Raw genomic sequence first — 17,429 nt, 5'->3', positions numbered from 1 at the left:
GGAGGAGAAGAAGAAGAAAAAAGAAGTAGTAGGAGAAGAACAATAAGAATGAGAAGAAGGAAAAAGGAAGAAGAAGAAAGAAGAAAAAGAAGAAAGAAAGAAAGAAAGAAGCACCTTTTCTGATTGCAGCACAATTCCAAGCTTGTAGACAAGCGCGTTTCTCTGTGTATAATAAGACAATTAGTTCTAGTACATACAGGTGTACAGTAAAGAATTTTCCAACTCGCTGCCTCCTTAGCACATGTGTTCCTAACCTGCCAATTTTCCCTCTTTGTCCTGGCAGATGAATTGGAAACATTATGGACGGTGCCATCTCTTCCACCAGCAGATTCCTCAAGACAGTCGTCATTATACTTGCTGATGTCTCTTTCCTGTGTAGCAGCAGACACCATCTGCAGATAAGAAATGCTTAACTGAGAAATGCTCATGTTGGGATATCATCGATGAAACTTTAATTTGTGCGTGGTGACTGTTTCCCTTGCTGCCACTTGACTCAATCCCAGGAGCCTCAGTAGAGGAAATAATATTGCACAAGCTCCAAATAGTGGAAACATTCAGTGCTCCTATAAATATACACTGCTAATTTTTAAAATATGACATATTAAAAAGGAATTGCATGATTTAAAAAAATCTCAAAGTATACTTATATGATTAATACATAAATTATGGACCTCCTCTCTTTCAAAATAGTCAAAAGTTTTCTACAGTTTTCCCCTATTAAGGAATGGATATAAATGCTCTTAAGCAGACAAATATATGAAACATACACGTGCTTTCTGGGGGGGGGGGACTTCTACCAGTCAGCTTATACTCTTACACAAATTGTTACTTTTGTTTAAGAGTCTTTTGATGAGCTTTTCCTATTTCAGTACTATATTAATATCTACATCATTTTTTGAATAACTGCATAACTAATTTGTAGATGAACTAGAATTAAATGTTTTAAAGATTGCTCATTTATAGGCATTTATGTAGGTGCTAAATTTCTGTGAAATGAACTTCCATATATATATATATATATATATATATATATATATTCAACAATTATGTATTTGTCCCTTCTATTATAATAAAATTACCTAGCACTTAAATTATTAGAATGAAGTATAATTACACTTCAAAAAATTTAAATAATCATAATTCCTTTTAAATGAGCTTTAGTAGCCTTCTCCTCAATGGCAACGACTTAGACTACCATCTTCATTATCCACATATAATGGGTTCTACAAATATTTGAGATATTTCCCAATGTGTTAGTCCAAACAATTGTCTTAAATTGTATTTATTTTATTTTTGAGTTTGATCATTTTCATGTTTATCAGCCATCTGTATTTTTAATTTCTTCTTTATGTCAAAGTTTGAGAGTATGTGGAGCTTTTAGTCTCTTTTAAAGATCATATTTACACTTGGAGAAAAATAAGATTTGGATTGTCAAACATTACATGTTTTTCTCACATTTGAACTTCGTTTTGTTATAAGAATGTGTATTATTGTTACATGTCCAACTATAACCATGTTTGCTTTTATGGCTTCTGAGTTTCATGTCATTTTTGAAAAACAAAAATATCGTAAGCCCATAAAGCCCCACTCCTTTGTTAATCGTAGCTCTTTTGTGTTTTTTATGTCAAATTCTTATGTCATGAAAAGAATTTTGTTTTGAAATCTTAAAGCTGCCAAGTTATTTGCCATTACTTATGATTATTTGCCAATAAGTGCCCATTTATCTGTAAGCCATCTTGCACCTGTGCTGTATTGTCATCTGTGAATGGCTCCATTTTTGTTCTGTGGATGTGTGTCTCTTCTGCCTCCTGTCTCACATGTCTTCGTGTTGGAAGAAATTACAGTTTAGACTGCAATTTCATCAACTTTAATAAATTAATTTGGGGAAACTGTTTTTAAATAATATTGTCTTCGTAATGAAGGACAAGAAATGTCTCTTTTATTAAACATCTGATTACTGTTGATATTTTCACCGTGATGTTGGGTTTTTCTTTTATTTACTCGTTCATTTTTATGTATCTAAAAATTTTTGTTTTTTGTTTTTAATTCTTTTTTTTTTGGTTTGGGGAGGCTAAGTGGCCATGTTAGTATGCATTATTTTCAGAATGGACCCAAAATTCTTTGCAAATACTAGTTCTCCTCTTGCCAACTGATACTGATTTTGGTTATTCTGATAAAAGTCCACAAAGTGGTACCTTCAGAGCACTTAAAAATGTGGAAATATTACCCACACTTGATTTAAATGATGTCTAAGAGAACCCTTTAGGTTGGATAGCACATTGCTGCTGGTCAATGTTTCCAAAAGACCACCTGAAAGAGCTATGATCCAGCAATGTTGAGTTTATTAAACTTACTGCAGCAAGGGAAAACATCACCTTAACAGGGTTTAGTCATAGTTGAAAGGTGAACCTTTGGATCTGGGTTTCTGTGGTTTAGAGTACAGACATGGTTATGAATGGGCACAGTTCAGCATGCAATACTGTAAGATGGATGAGGATGTGGTGAGGTTCTTAATGTACTTCCTGATAACCAACTGTTTTCTAAGTGATCTGTTTCCCTCAACAAGATATTAATAATGACAGAAGTGTTATTGCCTATATGAGCAAATAGAATTTATTAGTTTATAGTTTGTCTTGCTAAGCAGGACTTACTAAGTTTGGTATGAGGTCTTAGTCCCAAAAGGTAAGTTATTTTTAATGTGAATAGTTGTAAGTATCAATGGAAGATTATAACTTTTAATTTTGAGATAATTGGTGTGTTCTGTTGGAAAAGTCTTCCTCCACTGCTTTTATTTTTCTAAATGGTTTGAATCAAACCCAGGTGAAAGATGTAATTGCTGCTTTTTTGCCCAAGTACTTATAGTATTATTATTTGAATTATTAATTACTGTACAGTATTTCTTTTTCAACAGTTAGAAATCCTTTTATTTCATTGTGAGCATACTCATTTTAATTTTTTTATTTAATGCTGAGCTATAGGCATTTAAATTTGATTTGGATTTTTGAGAGTATATAATTATATGAAATCACTTTTCCATTGACACTCCTTTCTACTTCCTTTATACTCTGGCATCAGCATTTCTGATTATGTTTAAACAACATAGAGGTTGTTTTTTTTTTAATGTGGTGCTCGATGGGTTGGCACCATATTAGTGAAATCAGCTGTTGTGCTTTGTTGTTTCATATAAATAAGGTTATCTAGTTTGTTCACATCTTTCCAGTTATTGTTTGTTTCATATCTAGTGTCTTAGGTTTAACATTTTTTCCTCATAGATGGTCACTGTTGTATTACGGAGTGGCGGGCTGTGTCCCGCCACCCGGCTAGCTTTACCCGAAATAATTACACGGAAACTGTATTCTTTTAAACACTGCCTGACCCATTAGTTTCAGTTTCTTATTGGCTAGCTCTTACATATTGATCTAACCCATTTCTATTAATCTGTGTAGCCCACGAGCTGGCTTACCAGGAAAGATCTTAACCTGCGTCTGTTTGGAGTGGGAGAACCATGGCGACTCCTTGAATCAGCTTCTTTCTCCCAGCATTTCGTTCTGTTTACTCCGCCTACCTAAGGGTTGGCCTATCAAATGGGTCTAGGCAGTTTCTTTATTAATAAGAAATCACTCCCACATCATTTCCCCTTTTTCTGTTTAAACAAAAAAGAAAGGCTTTAACTTTAACATAGTAAAATTACATATAGCAAAACAGTTATCAAGCAAGAATTACAGTTACAATATTTATATCTATTTTATCTTTTATCATAACTAAGGAAAACTATACCTACCTATTTATTCTTCAACTCCATCAAAGACTCTAGAAGGATATAATACTACCTAAGTAAACAAGAAATAAGAAAACTCTAGAAATGACAGAGACATCTCGTTGCCTGGACAGTCGCCCAAAGTTCTTTTGTATGGTTGGGGCATCCATCTTCAGCCTTCAGGCCCATAGTATCCAGCAGACATTTCCATGAAGCAGGAAATTTCAAAGACAGTTCAGTCACTATCTGCTGTGTCCTGCAGAATGTCTCGCAGACTCTTTCATGAGTCATGAACCCCAAAAGACCGTCTCACCTTTAGGCAAGTTCAGCAGTCCTCTCTCTGCGGGTTCTCTGTGTCCATTTTATGCAACAGTCCAGGCAAGAGCAGTTTCTTGCCCAAATGGCTATCAAACTCCATAAGGATCCTCTTCGATGCCCATCTTCCTCTCGAAGTAGATTGGTGCCGCCAGGAGCAGATATGTCTCATTGTCATGAAAAGTCCTAAGTTATTAAAACATTAAATGCCATATTCTGCAGTCTTTGAAAGATATGAAGAATGTCTATCTAACTGAAATGTATCTCTATATATCTAGAAAATCTAACTAACATGACTACAAGCTTGACTATTATTGATGATTAACCATTAACCTATATTTCTTAATTATACATTACATTTTTAAATGAACTACACAATCACAATACCTTAATCAAGATCAGAAATACATATACATATAACAAAATTGACTGTAAAATCCACACCAATGCAAATTACTCATACCTATATCATTTCCCCCTTTAAATGTAAAAGAACATTTACAAACAATATTTTGGGAACATGGGCGCAGTTTTTTTTCTCCAAACTGCTTGCTGCTGAATGGGGGCGCTGTTAATCAGATCATTTAGGGTGTAACCTGTGTGCCAGGTTTATCTCAGTTGCCAGTTGAGTGAATTAATTTTTTGAAGATGTTCATAGCAACTTTTCGGGAGGTCGTGGTCTATCATACCAAATTGGGATAGAAGAAATCCACAGGGTCTGGTCCTCTGTGAAAACAAAAGAAGACCCTTTCCAAAGTATCATATCCTTAGACCCAAATTTTGAAATCGTAATACCTTTATATCCATTCTGGTTTAGCTTGGCAGCCCATGTAATGAAATGTCTGTCTGTACTTAGCTCCTTTACAGTCAAAAATTTTAAAGAAAACACAATGTACATAATCCAGACTCTCTGTGAATTTTCCATTTTTACGTGGCTTATTTTTCTTTATTTATTTTAATCTCTTTACTATCTGTACTCTGTCTCTTTAAAGACTTTACCCTTTTTTTAAGACATTTACTTTATTCTCTATATTCTTATTCTTCTCTCTCTCAAGCCTATGTACATTCATCCAACATTGTGATCCACTGAGGTCTGTTATGTCTGAATCTGTTTTATTGTGAATCTGTAATATTTTTACTATCCAGGAGCATTTCTTAAAATGTTAAGCACTTCTTAAAAACTTAAGTTGCACCATGTACAGGTAATACGGTAATAAGGTACAGCCCAGTCTAAACCTTAACTGAGCTGTTTTTATGGTAATTACGGTAGTTCCTGACTGAGACCAGCACAGTTCATCATGGCGGAGCCATTTGGTGCCCCTGAGCTGTGCACAGTTCCAGGCACACAGCAAGTCCTCATTGGAGCCGCACTCAGTAGTTTAATTTTGAGACTGAGCATGCAGCACAGAAACTCTTTTTATCCAAGTTACAACCAAATCTGACACGCAGAGCACTGCGCAGTCTGAAAACACGTCTCTTTCACCATGCTCTTCCGCCTGCCTAAGCCTGATTATACCATCTGCCCAGGTGCAGGCGGGGAGTGCTGAGAGCACTCTCCTTCCGATCCCAAGCGGGAACACAAACATCCAGTCCCATAAAATCCATTGAAATGCTTTAAAGCCAGAGTTTGCACTGGCGGCACAGTCCCAAGAAGCCGCACTTTAAAATGACGCAGCTTTTTTTTTTGTTGTTGTTGTTGCCGAATCAGGAAATCTCTCTACAGCATGCCATCAACAAACAGCAAAAATCTGTGTTAAAGTCTCTCTCCCTTATTTTTAAGCCTTCTCAGGTTTTTAAGTGGATTTAGTCCATCACGTCGGGCGCCATTCTGTTGTATTACGGAGTGGCGGGCTGTGTCCCGCCACCCGGCTAGCTTTACCCGAAATAATTACACGGAAACTGTATTCTTTTAAACACTGCCTGACCCATTAGTTTCAGTTTCTTATTGGCTAGCTCTTACATATTGATCTAACCCATTTCTATTAATCTGTGTAGCCCACGAGCTGGCTTACCAGGAAAGATCTTAACCTGCGTCTGTTTGGAGTGGGAGAACCATGGCGACTCCTTGAATCAGCTTCTTTCTCCAAGCATTTCGTTCTGTTTACTCCGCCTACCTAAGGGTTGGCCTATCAAATGGGTCTAGGCAGTTTCTTTATTAATAAGAAATCACTCCCACATCAGGTCACAATGCATACAGATTTTCTATCACACTGTTTAAACTGTGCCTTTTTAAATAATTGCCAGTTTTTTTCCTCTCTTCCACAATCAAGAGTTTAGCATATTTTTTGAGATTTTAAATATGTCCCAATTTATATACATATTTTTATGTATTTTTCCCTGTGTGATTTGCCTCTTTTTTTTTTTGGATTTTTCGAGACAGGATTTGCCTCTTTTAGCAAGAAATGCTTAAAGACTTATAAACCATTCATTTCCCTTTCTCAGCAGCCATTGACATCTTGTATCATTTCACTTAAGATTGGCACCATGTGGGATTTTTCCCTGGCCTCACTAACATGCCAACTGGTATTGGTGTCATCCCTATGTGGTCTTGTTCAGGCAACCATACAAATGAGAAGGCATGAATGCATTTCTGTATTGAATCTGAAAACAAGAACCTCTGACTGTTACAATATTTCTGTTCACTAAGATGGTCTCACTGTGTGGCTTGGGTGCAGTTTTACATCCTGAATCATTGAATCCAGGGAGGTAGAGGCAAGTGGATCTCTAGTGAAACTAGAATCCAAGGTAAATAATGTCCATATGAGTGTTAGACAGTATTTTATTGTGAATTCAAAATAATTTTTGTCACTTAATTAGATGACTTCACATGAGATTATCCAGTTGAAAATCTATATAATGTTTATAATTACAGACTTATGGGAAACATAAAAATAATACTTTTCAAACATTTTATTTAAAAAGTGTTATTCTTTGAGGATTGCATATATTTATACAACATATTTTGATTATATTCATCAACCACAACTCTCCAACCAACTCTAATACCTCCACAACATCTTGCTCTCAAGTTCACACCCTATTTTTAAAAGTTATTAATAAACTCTGAGTCCAATTGCCACTGTTCATATGCCCAAGAGCTTGGGGCCTTTCAGTGTGGTATGAGAAATCTACTGGTGGTCAAATACCCAAGAACAGTGATGCTTTGTCTGTCAGTAGCCACCATTTGTCAGTGGTCCTTTGCTTGGTACTAGGAATCAGGGAGCCATCACCATATATGCTTAACTTTGACTGTTTTGTTCTTGTGTAGCAAACCACAAATACTGGGTGGAGATGTGCTCACTAGTAATGGCATACCCAGAAGTCAGCATTTCATAGCTTTCTATTTTGTCTGCTTAATCTTCAATTTTATTGTTGAAGCTGGTGTAGATAGTGCATTCACAGTTGAATACTCTAAGATACTTATATTTGGTACTTTTTACTAGTTATGGGTTTCTGCATTAGACATCTACAATTGCAAAAGGACTTTTGGTAACAAGCCAAACTCAACATAAATCACTGGGCAAAAACATATTTAGAAGGCAGTTTGAACAACATGGTCATTTAGCAAAAACAATAGCAATAGATTTTACAATAGGAAAAGGACAAAGATCCAGTAGTTGTTCAGTCTGTATCCAATCAGAAAGCAGTTGATTATCCCTATAATTTTCATACCACAATTGCACTAGTCAGAAGGCACGTGGGACCAGGAAGGCCAGTATTGTAGCAGTGAAGGATAAATTCGCTGCTGTCTTTCCTCCCCAGTCAGCTTGTGCTGTATCTTCTAGCACAATGTAAACTTGACAGTAGTGCATTTCCTGTGTTTATTTTGAGGATGGCTTCTCTATGTCCTGCATCCAAAGTGAGTAGCATCATTGGCAATAGGGTCTGACCATGTGGTATGGTGGAAAACCAAGAGGAATGTTACTATTCTACATTATTTTGAATGCCTCTGGGGCATTCATAGAGAAGTATTCTGGGTATGGTACTGAGATTTTAATTTAATAACCTGTGCCCTCTGGGGAGCGAATTGTCCATCTCTGTACTATACTTCTGTTTATAAATTATTTTATTACTATTATTATTGTTGTGTACATGTGAATATGTGAATGCTTGTGTATGTTTGGTCAGTGTGTGGGTGCATGTGGCATGTCATATGCATGAAGGTCAGAGGACAGATTCTGGGTGTCAGTCAGTTCTCTTCCTCACACTTTATATAGGTTCTAAAGGTTAAATTCAGTTTATCAATACCATTTAAAAAATGACCAGCTGAGATAATTTATTGTACTTCCATCCTCATATTTTTCATTCAGTTCACTCTTTTATGTTAACTTTAAAGAGGAGGCTGCTCTTTTATTTCCTAGCTCCCAGAACTGAATAATCACACAAAAACTATATTAATTACAAGGCTGGCTGATGGCTCAGGTATATTTCTAGCCAGGTCTTACATCTTAAATTAACCCATTTCTATTAATCATGAGGCTGTGGCTTACCAGTAAGTTTCCAGCATTTTTCTCTTTTGTCAACTACAAGGTGTTCCTTAAACTCTGCTTCTCTCTCTCTCTCTCTCTCTCTCTCTCTCTCTCTCTCTATATATATATATATATATATATATATGTATATCTGTTTAAATTTCCGCATGGATTTACACTGTTAAGCCATTAAATGAAACAACTTTATTCATCAACCAATAAAAGTAACACATATACTGAAGGATATCCTACATCATCTCCCCCTTTCTGTCTAATTAAAAAGGAAGATTTTAACTTTAATATAGCAAAATTATATATACAAAACAATGATCAAGCAAGAATTCTAGTCCATTTACATTTGACAAATTTAGGAAAATATTCTATCACCTACTCTATCTTTGTGAGTCTACAGTTTTATATATAATTTATCTTTTATCATAACTAAGGAAAAGTATAACTAAACTATCTGTCTTCAACCTCACTAAAGACCCCATAAGGATATAGCATTACCTAAGTAAACAGGAAACATATTGTAAGCAACTTCCAAAACTATAGAACTTATAGAGACATCTCACTGCCAGGTCAGTCACCCAAAATTCTTTTTTAATGTGGGGCATTTATATTCAGCTTATAGGTCCATAATATTTAGCAGACTTTTCCATAAATCAGGAAATTTGAAAGACCATTTCACCTATATTGGCAGTTTGTCAATCAGTTTCTTCTGTGTCCATCAGAATGTCCAGTAGACTCTTTCATGAATCAGGAACACTGAAGGACTGTCTCACCTTCTTTAGGCAAGTTCAACAGTCATTTTCCCATGGGTCCTGCAAGTTCAGTTTATACAGCATACTATCAAACAGTCCAGGAAAGAGCAGTTTCTTGCCCAAATGGCTAACCTTATCTCATTGAAGGCAAATTCCATAAGCAGTTTCTTTGATTCACATCAATCTCTCTGAAGTAATTGGTGCTGCCAGGAACAGACATGTCTCACTGTCAAGAAAAATCTAAGTACTTAAAATATCTTAAATGCCATATTCTGTAGGTCTTTGAAGTGTTGAAGATTATCCAGCTGAAACACATCTCTGTATATCTAGAAAAACTAATTAATATGACTACAAGTTTGACATTTATAAATGATTATTACTCTGTAATTTTTAATTATACATTAAATTTTTAAATGAATGTATAAATATAATACCTTAAACAAGAATAGAAATGTTCTTACATTCAGTGCAACAAAATTGACCTTAAATTTGTATCAATAGACCAACATCTATACCAATAGAAAGTATTCATCTCTATATTATATCCCCCTTAAATGAAAATGAACATTTATAAACAATCATTTTGGGAATTTGGGCATTATTTCTCCAAACTGCTTTCTGTTTTTTTGTTGGATGAAGTATTTTCAGGGTTCATGGAGCCCTTTAGGGGGTCTTGTTCCATCAAACCAAATTAGCCTGCAGGAATCCACAGTTTCTCATTTTCTGTGGGAACAAATGCAGAATCTCTTTTCCAGAATAACATATCCTTTGACTCAAATGTTGAGATCAAGATACCTTTAAAATATATATGTTTGTTTATCTTAGCAACCCCCAGAATCAAATGTCTCTCTGTGGTCAAAAAATTTAAAGAAAGCACAATAATATACATAATCTAGACTCTGTGTATTTTCCATCATTATGTAGCTTTTTTGTTATTCTATTACTGTTTAATATTTATTTTATTAATCTTACTCCTTTAATTTATGGCTTCTGTATTCTTTCTTCTCTCTCTTAAGCCCATGTACTTTTATCCAACAATGTGACCCATTCAGAGGTCTTTTTCATCTGAATCTGTTTTATTGTGTATCTATAATAATTTTCTGATCAGGAGAGGTTTTTTTTTTATTTTTTAAATGTTTAGTGAGCATGGCTAGGACTAGTTCTGCAGCTTTACCTATTGGTTTTGTTGTGCCCAATTTGAGGCCACCAGAGAGACACCACCAGAATTCAGTCAAGTCCAAAATGCAAAAGCAAAAGTCATTCAGCACGCTCTCCAGCCAGGCTGGGGACTTGACCACTACTCAACACAGAGCAGTAGGGAAGAGACCCCCCTCATTATTTGAGATCGACATTATATAGGCAAAACTGCAAGCCAGGTTTACTTGAGGTCAAGGAGGTTAATTTTGCTGAGTACAGGGTATGGACTACTTCTGCATACCCTCTTCCTCCTTTAAGTGGCTACTTCTGCTTCTGTGTATACCCCTAGCCTCCCCCCAAACAGTTATTTTCTGTTTTTGTCTTGACCACAATGCTAGGTGGCTTGCTGTCAGTATCAGTTGATTTTTTTTCCTGCTGACTCCTATGATGTTGCAAAGGGCATATGTCTCTACCAGCTCCTAATCAAGTAAAGCTTCTTAAAGTTTTCCATGTCCTTACCTTTTTCCCTTCCACTGTAACTTGGGGGACCAATCTTGGTTACCCTTAGGGCCAAGTGGGGGCAGCATATCTTTTTTGTATTATATTGAGGAGGACATAGTTCTGTAGAAACAGAATTTTTCCTAGACCTGCACAGAGTCTTTCTATGTAAGGGAGTTCTCTTTTTGATTCAGCATCTCAACCAGGGATTACAGGACATTGTATTCTTTTAAGTGTTTTCAGATGACTTGTCAAGAGTTAACAAAGTTGAAATGCTAGTTAAAAACAAACAGAACTTTTAGGCAATGGGGTATTTATTAGGAACATCTGGTTTGTGGACTTTGTTGAAGAGCCAGGGAGGATTCACATTGGCTAGGCTGGTCCACGTCAGTTTTCAGCAAGTCCAGGGTCCATAGTCATTTGGAGAAGATTTTAGTCAGCAATTAATGCTTGGTTGTATCTGCCAGCAAAAGGAAACCTGTTAAAACAAATTCAAACTAGGAACAGAAGTTTACTACATTTGAAACTTTTAGGTCTGTATTAAAATCCGTATTATAGAAAAGGCAAATAACAGATATCTATAAAACATGAAAAATAGACTCACACCTTTGAGTTTTAGCAAAAACACAATTTTGGGTTAAAAGTGTGTAGGCAACTAAAAGAAGTTTAAAATCTTGAACTTGTGACCCAAACAGTAAGTAGCCAAATTTTAATTAACTTATGTTTATATCTATAAATTTGGTGCTGTCAAATTAACAAAGCTATAGCTAGCCCAGCCATCAATACTGTCAGAGATCTCAGAAGGATAAATAAATTATATTTAAGTACAGACAAAGCAGCTTTAGAAACTATTGAAAATGACAGAGACCAGCCCATGTACAGTCATACCCAGGTCTCTGCAGCATTGAAGGCAGAAGTATCAGAACAGCAGGCTTTACCAGGCCCATAAGATGAGAAGTTCCTGTGGAAGAAGGAAATGGAAAAGACTGATCTTATTTTGTCTAAACAAAAGTGGTGCAATCAATGGTATATTGGGCATCTTGCGCAGTGGTCAGCATCATCACTATTCAGGTGGAGACAATGTGGTGTCCCTTAATCTTCTTTGGAGACCTTGGGTCATGGCTAAGATCTGGAAATTTCTGTCTAATATAAGCTTTTAGGTAATTATTTTAAATTCCATCTTTCATAGATCTCTGAAGTATCTAGGGTTGCTCAGGTATAACTAATTAGATAAACTTTACTATTAATTACTTGTTTTAAGCTCAACCTTAAAAATCTGTACAGAGGACTAAATTAGACTTATCCCTGTAATTATATCAGTACTTCAAGGATGACTGATTATTAATTTGTATTTCTAACAGTCTATAATAAGTTTGCATCTTTAGTAAAACCAGGACTTTATATCATATAGTATCAGATTTAATTTTTGATGACACTTTTGGTGACTATCACCTGGCATTGGTGTTTCTTTAAAATTGTTAAAGTCTATCCTTGCAGCTGTTCTTTCTTTGGGAATCTAGTCTCAGCTGTTCTCTGTGATCTCCTTTAGTCTTTTATCTGGTGTCTCTTGAATTACAAGGTTTAATTGACAGAGCAAGGTACATTCTTGTGTATAAAAGGTGCAGCTTTTCAATAAAGAACAGCATAAAACAGTTTTAACATTATCTGTATCAAAAAGACATCCAAATTCCTACTAACACAAATCCAGTGACCAGAGCTCAGAGAACAAACACAAAATTTTCAATTACCATAGGCTAACCTTATAACAAAATAAGCCTACATAATTTTCTCAAGAAATATACATGACCCTTTAACAAGACAAACAAGACTTTTTTTAAAACCAGAATTAACCTAGTATGTCAAACATTTACATAAACTGGATGCTTATGTTTTTCTTTTCAAATTTAGTATTTTGAGGTATGAGAAATTATGAGAAACCACAGTAAACATAGTTCGTATCCTCTGGCCTTTTACAACTTTTTATATACCTTTTATGACTTTTCAGGACTGGCTCTTTCTCTACCTTTGCTCCCTTGCTTTAGGCAGACATTTTTAGATGAACTTCTCTTGTTCTTTCCTTTATTATTTTACTCTCCTGCCCTTTTGCTTTTCAGACAACATAAAAACCTTCACCAAAAATTGCTTGTCTCTCCTCTCATTTCTCAGACAACATGCAAATTTTTATCAAAGTTTTTTCCTGCAATTTTGTCCAGCAGAACATTGCATAGATATAATATTTTAAAAAAGAGAAGAAAGTTATACATCTTAATCAAAGATGAAAAGTATTTGTAACCCATTGGATACAAATGACTAAAACCCATATATTATCCGTTTCTTGTGGAAACAAAAGCATATTTTTTCCAAACATAATGCATCTTTGACATCTACTTTAAAATCAATGCTTTTTAAAGTATACAGGTTGGTATAATTTAACATTTCTTATAAGCAGTATCAGGACAGAAAAGGATTAAGATGGAAAAGTGCTGGCAAGTGGAAGATATCACAGTGAAGAAGAAATTTGGCTTAGGAAAGAGAAGAGGGGGCAGCAGTGGTGGGCACAAGAGAATGTCTTTGGCTGCCAATATTCCTAAAAATAAGTTTTTGTTAACTTTTCTCTGGCCATAATTTCAGAGTCTTTTACATTTGTACAGTTTTTCAATTGTAAGGAGTCAATTCCCTATGAACAAGCATGCAGGTTCCTCCCTCCTGCCAGGACTGTTTCAATCCATACACCTTGCCTCTGCCCTCAGCTGGGTGCATGCCAACTTTGTCACCCATTCCAACCCAGGTACCTCTGCTCCACGGCCTTGGACACTGTAAAGCCCTGACTGAGTTGCCATCCCCAGAGGGACCCCAAGGCTGTGCATCCAGCATGCATGGGACAGGGCTGGTTCAACATATGAAAATCTATCAATGTAATCCATCATATAAATAAAGTGAAGGATAAAAACATATGATCATTTCATTAGATGCTGAAAAAGCATTTGACAAAATTCAACATTCCTTTATGATAAAGGTCTTGGAGAGACTAGGGATACAAGGTTCATTCCTAAATATATACATATATCTTACAGATATCAGAATAAACCTCCAGACCTTTGGGGGTCATAGTGGGGGTCCCCAGGATTCCTGGTCAACGTACCAAATATTGCTGCTCCTGTCTAGATCACAAAGCTAGGCAGCTAGCTGCTAGGAACAGTTGTTTTTTTTTTCCTGCTGACTCCTATAATGTTGCAAAGGGCATGTGTCTTGACCAGCTCCTAATCAAGTAAAGCTTCTTAAAGTTTTCTATGTCTTTATAGCTTCACCCCATCCAACATAGCAAAGGTATGTTTACCACCTCTGTGAGCCATGTTCACTGCCCCAGGTCCAGGAAAGCATCAGGTCTACTTTGGCATTCAGCACTTTGTAGCACTCTGTACACAAACCCTAAGTTCTCAGTAGCAAGACGATCCAAAAGACCCGGAGACATTCATGCTGCCAGTGAACCAGGAAGCCATTTCTTAATGAAGCCATGCTTCTGCTTGCAGCCAGCAAACAGTACCTAACTGAAAATAAAATGTGGTCACTAAGAAGCTGCACTGTGTGCCCATTTTTGTTGCTCTAGAAGCCCTCTATTTTTTTAAAGCTTTTTTTCAAGGTCTTATGTGAATCCATGCCCCAGATGGGTGGGTGCCATTTTGTAAATGGAGAACGCTCTTTCATTTTCTGCTGCCCTGAACTGAATCACACAAAACTATATTAATTACAACATTCTTTGGCTTATGGCTCAAGTGTATTTCTATCCAGCTCTTATATCTTAATCAATTTCTATTAATATGTGTATCACCACGAGGCTGTGGCTTATTGGTAATATTCCAGCATCTTTTTTCTTTGGCAGCTGCATGGCATCTTGTTAACTCTTCCTACTCTCTCTCTATATATATTTGTTTGCATTTCCTGCCTGGCTTTACTCTGCTAAGTCATTGACTGAAGCAGCTTTATTCATCAACCAATAAAAGTAACACATATGCTGAAGGACATCCCATATCATAACATATTATATAAGCTCTTACAATGTCATTTTACATATAATGGCTATGAAAGTCAGGAAATTATGATTAGTATAATTCATTAACCAATATGCAAGGTGGTATCTTCCATGAAAGTGAGTCTCTGTACTCATGAGGAGGATTGCCCAGGAACAGGTGGCTGAAATGATCTGACATGAGTGAGAAGCAAAAAAAAAGAGACGCAAACAAACCCACTTAGGAGTGTATTATAGGAAAGCGTGCTCACAGGCTTGGGAATGGTGGTCAGAGAGAGAGAGAGAGAGCAAAGATGGTGCGTCCAGCTTTTAAAGGCTGGCTAACACATGCACACAGAGGGAAGATGTGATTACATCACATGCTTATGACAGGTGACCCACGCCTTGCACATGTGCACAGGGAGTTTGCGTGAGTACGTCAGATACTAATGCCACAGATGAAGGGTGACCCAAGCATGCACACAAGGGTTTTAGTTGAGTCACACGTGGAGGTAACTATGCATGCACACACGTGGGTCACATAGGGCATGACAAAGGGTCCACCCACATGAACCCAGAAGTGCAGCCTTATCCGTGGGTGAATAATTACATCCCACCCTTTTGTTTATTATAAAAAATTGGTGGGATTGGTGATCCTTAATGGGTGGGAATGGGGCATTGTGAGGTCTCTCATGGCTGCTTCACACTGACTTTGTGGACGTTGAGGAGTTGGGATGTGTGACCATGTCCTGGGGTGGTTGATTACTGTTGTATTTTCTGGACTCTGAGGAACTGGTCGGCTGGCAGCTTGGACCTTGCAAGATGCTGGAAAGGCAAAAATTATGTCTGGAAAAAAAAAGATTTTAGATACTAGTGATTAAGAGAGGAGAGTCCCAAGATGGAAGATAGAGGGAGGAAGTTTAGGAGTTCCCAAGACCAGTAATGACAAGGAAAGAATTAAATGATACTTATTCTGTGTGAGTCTGGTCTGTTTAGGTGGGTCCAATTAGCTCCCTGGAGCTTATAAAAATGTTTGAAAAGAAATAAATTTTAGACATATTGAAAGTTTATGATTACAACAATAGAATGGAAGATGGTGGGAGGGAGGAAGAAGGAGAAAATTATTGAAAAGGATAATTATTAGACTCTTTAATGTTTTACCTGAAGTAAATTCTGTTGTATCATGTTATTATGTTAATATCCAAGAAACACTGCTGCAGTCAGTGATAAAACCTGTTATGTTAAAGTTTGTTTTGTGAATTTTTGGAGTTTGGGACTACAAACTCATTATTGTTTCTTACTTCTTGGGCTTTTGACAGTCCTTGTACCTCCAGCTCTTTGTTTAATGATGGTTCCTGTAATAACAGCTGAGTGGTTAACTGGAAATTTAAGCATGGCATTGAAAGCAGATAGGAGAAAGAGCAAAAGGGAGAGTATGTGGAGTTTTTGGCATAAGAGAGTTGAGTAAGGATGAGACTTTTATTTTTTGGAACTTGAGAAAGAGTGGCTGATCCTGGTGTCCTCTGGAACTTAAGAGAACAGGACCCTGTTTGAGTTACTGCATATGAGGGGGCATCTTGAGCTGGAAGAGTAAAAGGTTTAAGATGGACAGATGAATCCAATGAGGAAGTACCTCAAGCTTGGCAGCTGTGGGAGTTACAAGAATTACTCTAAGTGGGCCCTGCCATTTAGGGGAAAGGGGTGAGAGGCGTTGGTCTTGGGGGGAAAATAATACCTGATCCCCTATTTTAATCAGGGGTGGGTATAAATTAACCCATGGTTGAGGTAATGAGTGGTCAGTAAAATACCATAATAGGAAGCATAGATGGGATAACAGTGGAGTAAACAGGTGGTCAGGAAGGGGAGAGGATTTAGGTGAGAGGCTGGGGGTTGAAACTGGCTGCCTATACATGAGTTCAAAGGGCAAGATAAAAAGTGGGCCTTTGGAGAGAGCTCTAAGCCTTAGTAGGGCCAGAGGCAAAAGTTATATTCAGTCAAGGTGAAGTTCTTGTGACATTTTAACAAGAACATTTTTTAAGGAACGGTTAGTTCATTCTATTTTCCTTGAAGACTAAGGGTGGTATGGGATATGAAAATGCCAAGGGATGTTAAAAGCCTAAGACAAGTTTTGGGAAATATGGGAAGTGAACTCTGGGCCATTATCTGACTGAAGAGAGGTTGGGATTCCAAACTCAGGGATGATTTCTTGGAGAAGAATGTCAGAAACTGTCTGTGCCCTCTTGTTAGTTGTGGGAAATGCTTCAATCCACCCAGACATTGTGTCTACTAAGACCAGGAGATATTTAATTCTTCTGACCATGGGCATATGAGTAAAATCCAGCTGCCAGTCAATTCCTGGGTGGGAGCCCTTGGCTTGGTGGGTAGGAAAAGGGAAGGTACGATATTTGGTCTTGGGATCTGACTTTTGACAGATTTAACAAGAAGCAGTGATAGCTTTTAAGAACTTTAAGTCCATGGGTGGG

General features: G+C 36.8%; 1 long non-coding RNA gene across 2 annotated transcripts in view; it reads left to right on the top strand.

Moving 5' to 3' along the window:
* LOC121451984 overlaps positions 1-17,429 on the top strand; it is a 102,863-nt gene that overhangs the window by 22,058 nt on the left and 63,376 nt on the right. For both annotated transcript variants that reach the window (XR_005974761.1, XR_005974762.1), the window contains exon 8: positions 284-458. This is a non-coding gene — a long non-coding RNA (uncharacterized LOC121451984). The remainder of the gene's footprint in view (positions 1-283; positions 459-17,429) is intronic.

The sequence above is a fragment of the Microtus oregoni genome, unplaced genomic scaffold (assembly GCF_018167655.1).
Source record: "Microtus oregoni isolate MIOR12 unplaced genomic scaffold, Mior012 000000F_ref0000247, whole genome shotgun sequence".
NCBI lineage: Eukaryota > Metazoa > Chordata > Mammalia > Rodentia > Cricetidae > Microtus > Microtus oregoni.
This window is presented reverse-complemented; position numbering and strand designations above follow the sequence as displayed.